This window comes from Eubalaena glacialis, chromosome 11 (assembly GCF_028564815.1).
Source record: "Eubalaena glacialis isolate mEubGla1 chromosome 11, mEubGla1.1.hap2.+ XY, whole genome shotgun sequence".
NCBI lineage: Eukaryota > Metazoa > Chordata > Mammalia > Artiodactyla > Balaenidae > Eubalaena > Eubalaena glacialis.
In genome coordinates, this window is record NC_083726.1 from 57,572,281 (window position 1) to 57,584,797 (window position 12,517).

Sequence of the window (12,517 nt, forward strand, 5' to 3'; positions counted from 1 at the left end):
CTAGAGCCCATGCTCTGCCACAAGAGAAGCCACTGCAATGAGAAGCCCACACACTGCAACGAAGAGTAGCCCCTCACTTGCTGCAACTAGACAAAGCCCACATGCAGCAACAAAGACCCAACGCAGCCAAAAATAAAATAAATAAATTTAATTTTAAAAAAAATCTGTAAATTCAAACATTTTTTTCTTAACACCATTTAAAGCAACATTAGGAAACGTCTGTTTTGTTAGACATTTATTCAGTGTTTCAGGTCACTTGGATAGAATACTGATATTCCAAAACGGTGGACTATTAGTATTACTGCACATCTTCCCACCAAACAAAACTCTAAACTGCCTTATTAGTAACACCTAGGAAAAGGCCAGAAAGGCTCTCTATAAAGGGAAACTGACACACATTGGAAAGCACAATCGATAATGGTTTATTAAGCCCTAGGCTATAGAAAAGCATTGGAATTGGCTCCCTCTTTTCACAAATGGAGAAAGTAAGAAACAATGATAACCGATAATGTTTACCCATGCTAAAGTGACTCCCTGGAAGAAAAGTTATAAAGGGAACATTAAAAAAAAAGAGACTAGCTTTATTTCTATTCTGACACATATATAATAAGAGCCCTAGAAACTATTGCACAGTTATAGAATAAATCTGGAACTATCAAAAAAATTTACTTTTTGATACAAAGGGTTTTGCGTCCCATAAGTGCAGGGACTTTATTTTTTTTTGTTCGTCACATTTTCCCCATCTCAAGACAAGTAAGTACTAAGAATTATTTTTGAATGAATGAATAGTGCATGAATGCATGTTATGTATAAGACTAGACTCAGGAGAATCTGGCAGAAAATCAATACACAATGTACTCTGCCCTAGTAGGGGATACAAACGGACAAATTAAAAGGATTGCTTTGTATGAGGTAAATTTTTTAAAAAGTATCATAGGAATAAGGGGTTGGGGGAAATGGTTCTTTTAGCTAATGTGATTAGGGAAGGCCTCTGAGATGGAAGAGGTGGGTGCAGGATACAGATTTACCTAAGTAAATACTTTGTGTGTGCTATTTTACTACAATGTATCCTGGCAGCTACCACAGCTCCAATTTAAAGGCAGAGAAAAAGCTTAAAGAGTTTATACAAGATTGTTTCAAGTAATACGTGTGTATACAATCCACCTTCAAACAATGCAGAGGGGTTAGGTGCGCTGAGCCTCCATGCAGTTGAAAATCCCAGTATAACTTATAGGCGGCCCTCCGTACCCGCAGTTCCTCTGTATCCGAGGTTCCGTATCCACAGATTCAACCAACCACAGATTGTGTAGTGCTCTGGTATGTATTTATTGAAAAAAATCCCTGTAGAAGTGGACCAGCGCAGTTCAAACCCCTGTTGTTCAAGGGTCAACTGTAAAAATAAATAAATAAATAAACAAACATATACCAAAAAATTTTTCTATACAAATGTTGCCCTCAGTGTTTTGTTCAACTAGAAACCTTTTTAGACTTCTCAATTTGCCCATGTAAGTCATTTTTCATACATGCAGCTCCTCTCAAAAAACCTGTACAACAGAAGTTTAAAGGTTTCTGAGGAGACTTTGCCCAAGCACCAAAATATTCCTTTTAAAATTTTCTTTTTTTTTTTTTCTTTTTGAGAAGACATTTAGAATATCAGGCTCTCTATTAGGTTGCCAAGATGAAAGGGGTATTTTCAGTTGTTAATACACAGCAGCACTTGTTTTTGATAGGGGCTGCCAATGACTTTCATTACATCTGTCAGTCAAATGGTAAAAAAGAAAAAAAAAAAATCATTGAAATAAATCCTACACAATTGCAAACATTTGGCATGATAAATGGCTTTAGTAGCCAACGGTGGCATGGATCCTTGTGTTATTTGGGTAGATGGAATCCAAGAGTATTTGAGAGAAAGCACTACATTATTTTCAGAATCTCAGTCATTTAATTTCTTGTAGCAGATGAAAAGAACAATCTCCATGTTTGGAAAAATGAAATTCTAAGGTGTTTTTTTCTGTCAGAGTGCAGAGTTCAAGTTAACATATTTCCAATGACAAAAAAGGGACAGTCACCAAAATTTAAATAGAATGTATAAGTTGCAATCATGAAATCCACCCTCCCCCAAAAGTCAAATATTAAAAACAAAGAGTAAATCACAAATTTCCTTTCGGTCTGCTTACAAATTGCGTAAGTCTAATGCCTCCTTCGTTTCTAGCAGTATTTCTGAGTTTCCTTATAAGCATTTCAATTTGGTACAAGGCTGAAATATGGGTTAGCACCTGCTGATGGCGCTGTAAGTAGAAATGTGAATTTTAAGCCCATGATGAGAATGAGCCAGTGACAATGGCTGCCATTCTTTGTTGGCAACACTGTCTTTTCCTACATTACTTTGGTCATACAGCATGGTTTCAACTCCCTCACTATCACAAAGAGTTTGTGTTGTAGTTTTGGGTTGTTTTTGTGTTTGTTTTATTGCATATAAACAGTAATACCTGTAAGAACATTATAAGAGGAGGAATAAGACGAGCACAACAATACACTGTAGCAAACAAAAACTAACAGAGCAAACTAAAGACTAATTTCCAGGATAGGGAATGATAAAATCAAAGAAAGATGGTAAGAATTGCAAGAGCATTATGAAAAATTAGCTTTCAAATCCTGGACCAAGTCTTGGAGTTGCTAAGAATCTTTGGAAAACAAAACCAACATATTTTTTAAAGGCTTCAAGGTCAGAGCCCATGAGCCTAAAGGATTATAAAATTTGGTCAGGTGTGTATTACTGAGTTGATACTTCCCAATAATAGATAAAAACTGGATTGGATTGCAAACTACCAAATCAGTATTTGAAGCCGAAAACAGAACTATGCTAATTCAGATCATGTCAACAACCAAGGTATAATGCAACTCATGTATTAATAGATAAGGTACAGAAATACGAACACATGAAAATACTTTTGCTGTTCTTATAATTTGATATTCATACAAGTACTTAATACTATGTTTCCTATGTTAATTATAAGCAAACACAGCTATCAGAGATTCTAGTACACTTTTTTAGAAACGTATAAACTTTTTTTTCTAAAAGATTATCATGGAAGAGGTTTTAATATTTATACTTGATGTACTGAGAAACTATTTGAGTAATGCTTAATTCTAAGAGATCCAAGAATTACTTGCAGAATATTTAAGAATTAAGAGTCAGGATCTGTCTTTTCTTGGGCCAACCACTAACAAGCTATGTGAATTTGGAAAATTTAGTTAACCTTCTGAAAGTCAAAGTTTCTTCCTTTCCAAAATAGAAATACTTCATAGGTCATTGAAATAATAAAATGATATACTACTTGCAGACAGGTTAGCACTTGATAACACATAGCACTATCAATTATATTTTTTTCATAAAAAGTTATTAACCCACTGAAATACAACAGAAAAGGAAGTACTATTAAAAACTTTATTTTTAAAATTCTTCTTCCATCCAGAACTGTAGTTCCTATAAAATAAGAATCACAAGATTGGAAAATAATGGCAACTTAAAAAAAAAGGCAATGACCACAATAATAGAATACATTCCTATTTTTAGGGCAATGCCAAGACAGAAAGAAGAAGGAGGAAACGGAGAAATAGAATGGTAAAAGAGCAGGGAGGCAAAGAGGTGGAAATGACTAGTCACTACAAAATATCAGATTATTATTGTATTAAAAGTATTTGGGGAAAAAATTCTCTTGTTCCCAAATGCATTCTGTTAGTGTCCTTTGAGCCCGAGACATTTATGTGGGTATTACAGATTACAGATTAACATTTAGTGGTATCCTAAATTTATGCACTTTTAACAGTTTTTAATATTTGTGACACATTTCTTCCTTTGTCTTCCAATGTGCACCCAAAAAGATCAGAATGGGAGCTGCTTCTTTTACTAAGGGCAATCTGAGGTTGAAACAAAGATAACCTTGGTAGAAGCTGACTTTTTTTTTTTTAAATGTTACGTTTACTGGTTTTTTTTAAAGATTGATTGATTGATTGATTGATTGATTGCTATGTTGGGTCTTCGTTTCTGTGCTAGAGCTTTCTCTAGTTGCGGCAAGCGGGGGCCACTCTTCATCGCGGTGCGCGGGCCTCTCACTATTGTGGCCTCTCTTGTTGCGGAGCACAGGCTCCAGACGCGCAGGCTCAGTAGTTGTGGCTCACGGGCCTAGTTGCTGCGTGGCATGTGGGATCTTCCCAGACCAGGGCTCGAACCCGTGTCCCCTGCATTAGCAGGCAGATTCTCAACCACTGCGCCACCAGGGAAGCCCCAAAGCTGACTATTCTTAACCATGGTCTCCATTTTCTATATAAAGAAATGAGCAAAGAGGTCAGTGGTACTTGACTAGCACAGATCCATTTTGGAAATAGGAACAAAATTTTCTAAGTTTTCCAAATCAGGAATTATTTTCTCACAATCTACATATTATCTGAAAAATAATGTCAGGTCTATGCGCTCAGAGAGTAACATTTGGATTAAAACAGTGTGTTTGATGCTACATGAAAGCTGAAATCTCTCTTAAATCCATGCAATCAAATTCATAATATAATACATATCCAAAGTGGGTACTTCCTGTTAAATTAATTCAACAGGGAGGCCGTTAGACTGTGGTGGCTGTAATGCTGTGGAGGTCTATGTAAGCAAACCAAAATCTATGCTTGTAAGTGCCTCATGGTTATGAAATCAAAACACTAAAGACAACCAATCACAAGCAGCCAATAGGCTGTAAGCTGCAGCCAGCCAAAAACTTCCTTACTTTGCTTCTGCTTTGTCTCTATAAAAGTGTCTCCTAGGCTCCTGTTGGTGGAGCACTCCTAACCTCTTCTGGTTTGGTGCTAATTCCAATAGCATTTTGTTCAAATTCTTAAGAATTTTAATATGCCTCAGTTTATCTTTTAGTATACCTATTGTCCCTTCAGCTGAATTTGCCCAGCACCCCTATAATTCTGAAAGTAACAACATCCAATAATAAATTCCTATTTTGTACACATGTTTTGTCACCAAATATAAGAGAAGCACATAGTCTAAATGTTCTGTAGAATAACTTAATCAGAAAAGGCCTGGAAAAATTTTGTTCCATACATTAGCAAAAAGAGGATGATTATTTAACCTCAAATTTCAATAATGAAGATTTTTCTAAATTAAAATTTGTCCTATTTGATTGTTTCTTGATATTAATGCTAGGGAAAATAAGTTCATTTGAGGAAAAAGGAAGTATTCGTGTTTAATTTCTTGGAAACATCATAATTCTACATAGATCTTAATTTAGAAATTATACAGTTTTGATCATTTTACCTCATGGCCTCATGAAGCTTGAGCTTCATTTATTTGAAAACTGTTTAATCAATTTTTAATAGAAAAAATAAATTAAAACCTAAGGAGAACAAAACTCACATTCAGCATACCCTACAGAATTATTTCAAAGTAAGTGCTTTTTGACTGAAATTTGAGAAGTAACTGTTTAAATATTTAAATATCTACTGAAGACAAAAATACTTCTAAGTATGCACTTAAGATGAATCTTTCTGAGTAACACTGATCTCTAGTATGTCATTATTAACATATGTAAAGAACCTAGAACAGAAATGTTTGCGTGTTTGTTTCTAAGTATGGTATATAGGCTTCCTACTTCAAAAAAAGGATATAATGATACACCATCGGAAAATTCACCAGCTTAAATATTTGGGAAATCTAAAGGATTCTCTCAGGGAAATATTTTTCCTGATGGACAGATGAATCAAGTCACAAACATTCCCTTTGCCACCTCTGGATTACACAAGAGTCTTTAGTTTCCATATCCATAAAATTAGAAACCATTTGAAGTGTAGGTAGGTTTCAGGAAATTATAACACAACTCCTCACAAACTCTTCATGAAATTTCCTATTGCATACTTGACACTTGGATTTTCAACTGTAAAATGAGTTTCAAACTGCTGAAAAATGCATGAATTTATTTCTAAATTATTAAGTGAAAAAATGGTGTGCAAGTAATTAATTAGTAAAGGACATTTTAATATTCTCTAATAGTAAAAGTATTAGACTGTGCTCTCATTTCTTGCACTGCATGATTTGTAATGTGTTCTACCACAAGCTCACTTTGTATATAAAACTGAGGAATTTGTTTCAGCCGGATTGCCAATGGAAAGAGAATTGAGGAAATAAGTCACAAAGGCAATGTTAATAAGGGGCAGAAATTCAAGCTCTGATAGTACATTCTGTACCTGGATATAGCAGAGAACTTTCCAATTAGAGCCAACAAGTAGAAGGCTGATAACTCCAAGCTGAGATTTATAGGGAGAGGTCAGCAGCATGTAATGAGAATTTGGAGCACATACATCCAGCTGTAACACCTTTAGTATAAGTATAGCTTCTAATGGCAAAAGCTAATGGCTCCATGACAATAATAAATAATAGTGAGAGAATATTCTAGCCTCAGGCCTCAGAAAAAGAATGGGTGGCATTATATGATTTTCACTAATACTACCTGAAGGAGGACTTCTAAAGGGGTAGTTACATTCTCCTAAGAGCATTAGCTGCACTAGAATATGGGAAATAACAATAGGCAAGAAACAACCTTTTAGTTGAATTCCCTCCTTTCCTCAATGGAATTTACATCCAGGCATGTCCTTGCTGGAAAGAAAGGAGGAAGGAAGGAAGGAAGGAAGGAAGGGAGGAAGGAAGGGAGAAAGGAAGGAAGGGGGGAAGGGGGGAAGGGAGAAAGGAAGGAGGGAGGGAGGGAAAGAAATCCCTGCCCAGGTTCCCATCTCTCACTGTATACCATGCAATAAAAATGTAAAAGTAAATAACACTTAAAAGCATTAGAATTCACTTCTTTGTGTGTGCACCTACCAGGACAGTCTTGGAGCACTCACAATGTGTACAATGTGTATGCGGACACCTGGAGTTGTGCCCTGCACAACCTACAAGGTCATTTACAGGCAGCCCTGAAGCAATATTTAAGAACATGTACTCAGGAGTTGGAAGATCTGGAATCAGGTGATCCTAACCGTATGACTGTGGGCAAGTTAATGAAACTGGTTAAGTTTAGTTTCCATATCCATAAAATGGAGATAATAATATTAGCCACCACCAAAGGTTATTGGAACAATAAATGCAAATAAAACACATAGGACACTACCTGGTAGATGTTAGTGAGCTATAAAACTCAACTGTTGTTATTATTATCACATACCAACTTTTGTGGTTAAATGCCACAAAAATATATGGAGCTATGTGCTGTTGACACATTATTGAATGTGAGACACCTGGAATTTCAGGCTTTAAACTCCATTGCTAAACATTAATTAACCATATCACTTGTATTTAACCCCTACCATGAAAATACACACAATATTACGTGCCTTTGTGATCTCATAGTAACTGATATGGTTAGTAGTCCACTAGGGTCTGATGTATCTGTAATCTGGGCAACCACACTGCACAAACTGCACAATACCAAGTGCCACAGCTTCCCCAGAGCCCAAGAAAACACAATAGAGTAGAATTGATAACAGCAAATATAAGCACAGTGACGTATTAACCAAGAAGACAGCCTAATTTTGTAAAAAGAAAATAAAGTACAAGCACGCTGTAGACTTTTTTTGAGCATTTATATGAGCACCAGGAAAACATACTTGGAAGTCTTGTCATATCGACCCCAAGATTGACAGCAGAATTATTATTCTTCAGTGCAGCCAAGGCCTAGAAGTCAGGTATATTATTAACAGCAGAATGGATCCTTCACCTTCAGGTAACTTTCATACAAACCCTTGTCTCTTCCTAATGCCAATGCCTATCAGCCCATTAATCACAGCAGCTTCTTCCCACAGCTCTCTCTTCAAATCTTACTCCCCAAGTGTGTCTCAGCCCGAATTGTACCTGTATTTAGTTGCTACCTTTCAGTTGAATTCCATCACACTGCTGGCTGCTCCTCTTGGCATTTTACAAATGAAAAAGAAATCTGCTGAGTTATTCCAGTTAAGACTGCAGTGTTTCTTAACCTGGGAGGTTTCTGGAGACTTATTTGGCTGTCACAACTGGGAGGGTGTTACTGGCTTCTAGTGGATGGAGGCAGTGCCAGGACTGTGGCAGGCATGGGAGGCGCCTGGGGCTCAAAATTTAAGGAGGCACTCACTCACCCTTAGGGTCACCCAGACACAAGATTAAAGCTCACAGGGCCCTGGGAGTGAGTGCCTCCTTAAAACCATGGCTTACCTGCCTCCCTGGCCTCCCTCTAATCCCAATCCTGGGTTGAGGCCAGGGTTGCCTCTAAACATCCTTATAAAAGGAATTATCCAATCCAAGATATCAATAATACTGAGGCTGAGAAACCCAGACTGGTTTAAAGAATCTAAAGAAGATCAGGGTTGGAAACATGATTCCCTCCCTTTTCCACTTTAAGTTACAAATTTAAAATCACACTCTGTTAAATCTAACGTCTCTAATAGTGAAATAATACCAAATTCTACCATGTAGCTTTAATCCATTTTACTCCCATCCACATAGCCTACAATGAAGTTCAATTAATTTGACCCTTTCTTTCCTGGCCTTTGTACTTAGGCCCCAGCCTTCTCTCTGCTGGTGCATCTCTCACTCACCCTATTTACCTCTAAGGCGCAGATGCAAGGGTACCTTCCCATCAAAATGTGACTCCTCCCTTCTCAGATCTGTTTCTCTCTCTTGTGTATCTTTCTCTGTGTCTTATATTACACTATAGTCATTTATTTGCCTTTTTAATTCTCCCTATCCCTGACCGACCCTCCCCCACCCACACATATAAACATGCACACAAATACACACACACTGACTTAACCTCCTTACAGCCATGAATCAGGTTTTCTTTATATTTACTTTCCCGAGAACCTCTATGTAGAACAGTGCTTTGAACATGTAGAGAACTCAATATATGTTTTAACTGGATCAACGAGGCAGTTATATACAATAATACATAATAGCATGAACCATAATGTTTCCTGTCGGCTATCTGAATCTAAATATAACACTGCGTTACTAGGCCTTGTCAAATCCAGTACCAATTTTCTTCTCCTGGCAGATGTGTCCATCTATTTCAAGTTTGAGATCCCAGAATTCTTGAGGTTTGTGTTCAGTAGGTAACTGACTTGACATTTTGCTATAAACAAAAGCACAGAATGGAATGTATTGTCTTCCCAAAGGCCTGTTCTAGCAGCAGAAGAGCTTATGTCTTTGCCTGAGTTATGAGCCTAAACTCAGGAAGAAAATAAATCCAATTCCTAATAAAAGCTGAAGAAATAGCCTTGTAGTATGTCAAACTCTTCAGGAAGCCAAACTGATGCAGCATGAAAACACATTTCCATCACTCTCTACCTCACCCACAACCTTAAAACTAGTCTGAATTCAAAATTTCTAATTTTGAATTTTAACCAAAAATAAACTGACTACCTAAGTAATTAATACATAGCTATAAATATCTTCTATTGAAAAAGGATACAATACATATACAATCAAATTTCCCAGCTATTTGTCCTCGAAACAAATGTCTTATATATTTAGTTTCTAAATACGTGATTTGACAAAAAGGAAATTGAAGGCTTTCCCTCATGGATACCAAGAAACCACTGATTTTAATCATTTAATCCTCTTATCAGAGAATTAGCTTAATGTTTAACTAGCACCTGGAAAGATGCAATTCTGATCTTACAAGTTTATTACGAAACAGTTATCGTGAAAAAATCATTGAAGATTAAATGCATGTATATTCCATAAACATAACTTTCAAAACTCGAGGTAACAAAACTACTATGTTAAGTTTTCTCATAGTGCTAGCTGATTCTATGCTAAGTAAGAATCATTTTCACTGTTCAGTCCATAGCCATTAGTTGGGAGAAAGGAGCTGATTTATTTGGAGCACCCAGTATAAGCCAAGTAACCTCCATGTGTGTTTCTTTCAACAGCTGTAACAATCCTGCTACGAGAGGTTTCACCACCTGCCTTTTGCAGATAAGGAAACAGCTCTGAAGAGGTTTAGCAAGGTGCCAATTTTCATAACACTGGTAAACAGTGCTTCTTAAGTATTATCTTCCAACTATGTCAAAATACTGCTATCTGAAGAATGTTCTGTATTACATTTTTAACCTATGAAAGGCAGAAAATCTGCTCATATTTTGAGTGTTCCACTAGTGAACCAATATATGTCACTTGATGTTAAGCATAATAACGTTCAAGGTAAAGCAAGGACTATGAGCTTCCCAAAGAGGAAATGCACCCCGTCAAGGAAAGAGACCACAGCAGGGAGCCATCATTCTGCTGGAGTATCAGTGGTGTATAAAAAGAGAAGGCTGGGAGAGCCATGAGGTATCACAATTCCCACAAAGTTAATCCAGTTCTCCCTCCTTTGTCCCTTGTTTCAACAATTGATGATCTGGGCCTACGGTGTATGACACTTTAGTGACTATTGCATAGCATAGAAAGGTGTAAACATGCTTTTCTTCAGAAAGTTTACATGCAATGCACAAAAAGTTGAAAAGTAAGATAATATATGAGTTCCAAAAACATTATTCAATCAGGGAATGCTATGAAAATTCAAAACAGATTATTCTAGCTGGGGTCATCAGGATAGGCAGTATTGAAAAGGGTGGAATTTGAACTGCCCTTGAAGGACAGGCTAAATATTAATAGATACAGACTGCAAAAGAAAATATACTAAATTCAGAGATCAAAAGTTTGGATGCAGAAAGGCATATAAGCATATTTGGGAAATGACAATAAAATTTGAAGTTGAAGAAATTCTACATAGGCACACATTCTTAAATGCTTTGTAGCAGAAGGTTTTTATAGGAACAACTTATAAATACCATCAACTACTTCCATTTTAAAGTTGCTCATAAAAATGAATTTATTTTCTTTCATTTTATTACTTATGAGTAGATAATTTTTGTAGTTTAATATGTAATAGGTACACTGGTCATAATATAATATTTTAAACAAGTATGAGAAGAGCATATCATTTTAATAGTTAGGCATATAGCTTCTGGATAGAAAATTTGATTATCATTTGAGAAATCTGAGTTCTCCAAGTATTGTTCTATCACTGTATAATGCTGAAATGGAGACAGATAGATACAGTTAGATGAAAAATGTTATGGACTGAATGTCTCTGTTCCCCCCAAATTCCCAATGTGAGGATATTAGGAGGTAGAACCACTAGGAGGCAATTAGGGTTAGATGAGGTCATGGGTGGGGTGGTCCTCAGGATGGGATTAGTGCCCCTATAAGAAGAGACCAGAAAACCGTATCTATCTATTCCCTCTCCCTTTCCTGCTCCAGATCCCAATCTCAGCCACACGTGTGCATGCATCATAGGAGGACACAGCAAGACAATGGCCATCTGCAAGCCAGGAACAGGGCTCATGCCAGAAATCAAATTAGCCAGCACCTTGATCTTGGACTTCCCAGCTTCCAGATTTGTGAGAAATAATTGTCTGTTGTTTAAGCCACCTGTTTATGGTATTTTATTATAACAGCCTGAGCTAAGACAGATAAATAGGTAAGTAGACCAACTAACAAACAAATTATTATATAAATGAAGATAGAGAAGAGTCTTTTGAGAATCAATGTAGTCTTAAAAAGTTATTTATATCTCTAACCTAAATATGGGAAAATTTAATCTGAATGCTGGGTGAGACATTAATTAATTGATTCATTTATTTATTCAGTTATTATTTACTGAGGACATCCCATATGGTAGGCCCTAAGCTAGGTGCTGGGTTAAAATATACACACACACACACACACAAAGAAATGATGTGGTTTTTTTCCTCACTACATAGTGGAGGAGATAGACATATAAGCATATAATTACAGTCAAATGTGATAAAAGCTACAGCAGGGGTAGATTAAGTTCCTATGAAAGCAATAAATGCTTCCTATGGGACTCTGGCATGATTGCATAGAGGAAATGAGAATTGAACTGAGTCATGAAAGACATTCAGTTGGAGAAGAAGAATAAGTCATTTCAGACACAAAGAGCAGAATGTTCAAAGGTATGATTCCTGATGTAGCAAACGATGGCCCTGAATCATTGGATGCTTGTTCAGAAGGAACAGGAATCGAGACTGGAAACAGACGATGGTGCTTGACAGCAAAAGGAAAGCTAAGGATCACAACAGTAAAGGGAGGTCTCTATAGGTTTTTAAGCATGAGAAAGATATGATCAGATGTGTTTTTCAGTAAAATTGCTTTGAGGGCAATGGGGAGAATTACAAAGTGCAGGGAAGAACTGCGGCGTAGTTCAGGTAGAAGATGGTAAAGATACCGACTAAAGCAGTGGCAACAAGAATGGGAAGAAATGTTGGATTCAAGGATATAGCTTGAGTCTTAAGGGTTTGATGAAAATGTGGTTGTACTAGATGGTGAGAAATGTCAAGAACGACCTTGTGTTCCCAATGTGGAAGACTGGGTGGATATTAAGGGATTTGCAATACTGGCACAGTATGAATGGAAGAACATCGTACAGGCAAT

General features: G+C 36.7%; 1 protein-coding gene across 15 annotated transcripts in view; it reads right to left on the bottom strand.

The window, feature by feature from the left end:
* The window catches only part of SLC16A7 (solute carrier family 16 member 7), a 166,441-nt gene that overhangs the window by 121,133 nt on the left and 32,791 nt on the right, over nucleotides 1-12,517 (bottom strand). For 2 of the 15 annotated variants that reach the window (XM_061204306.1, XM_061204298.1), the window contains exon 1: nucleotides 7,915-8,051. The exons of 9 other annotated variants lie outside the window; for them this stretch is intronic. The gene's annotated coding sequence lies outside the window, so the exon portion shown is untranslated. Of the gene's footprint in view, nucleotides 1-1,248; nucleotides 1,391-7,897; nucleotides 8,052-12,517 lie in introns of those variants that run through there. 4 more of the 15 variants (XM_061204303.1, XM_061204291.1, XM_061204296.1 and 1 more) reach the window with 3 other exon arrangements.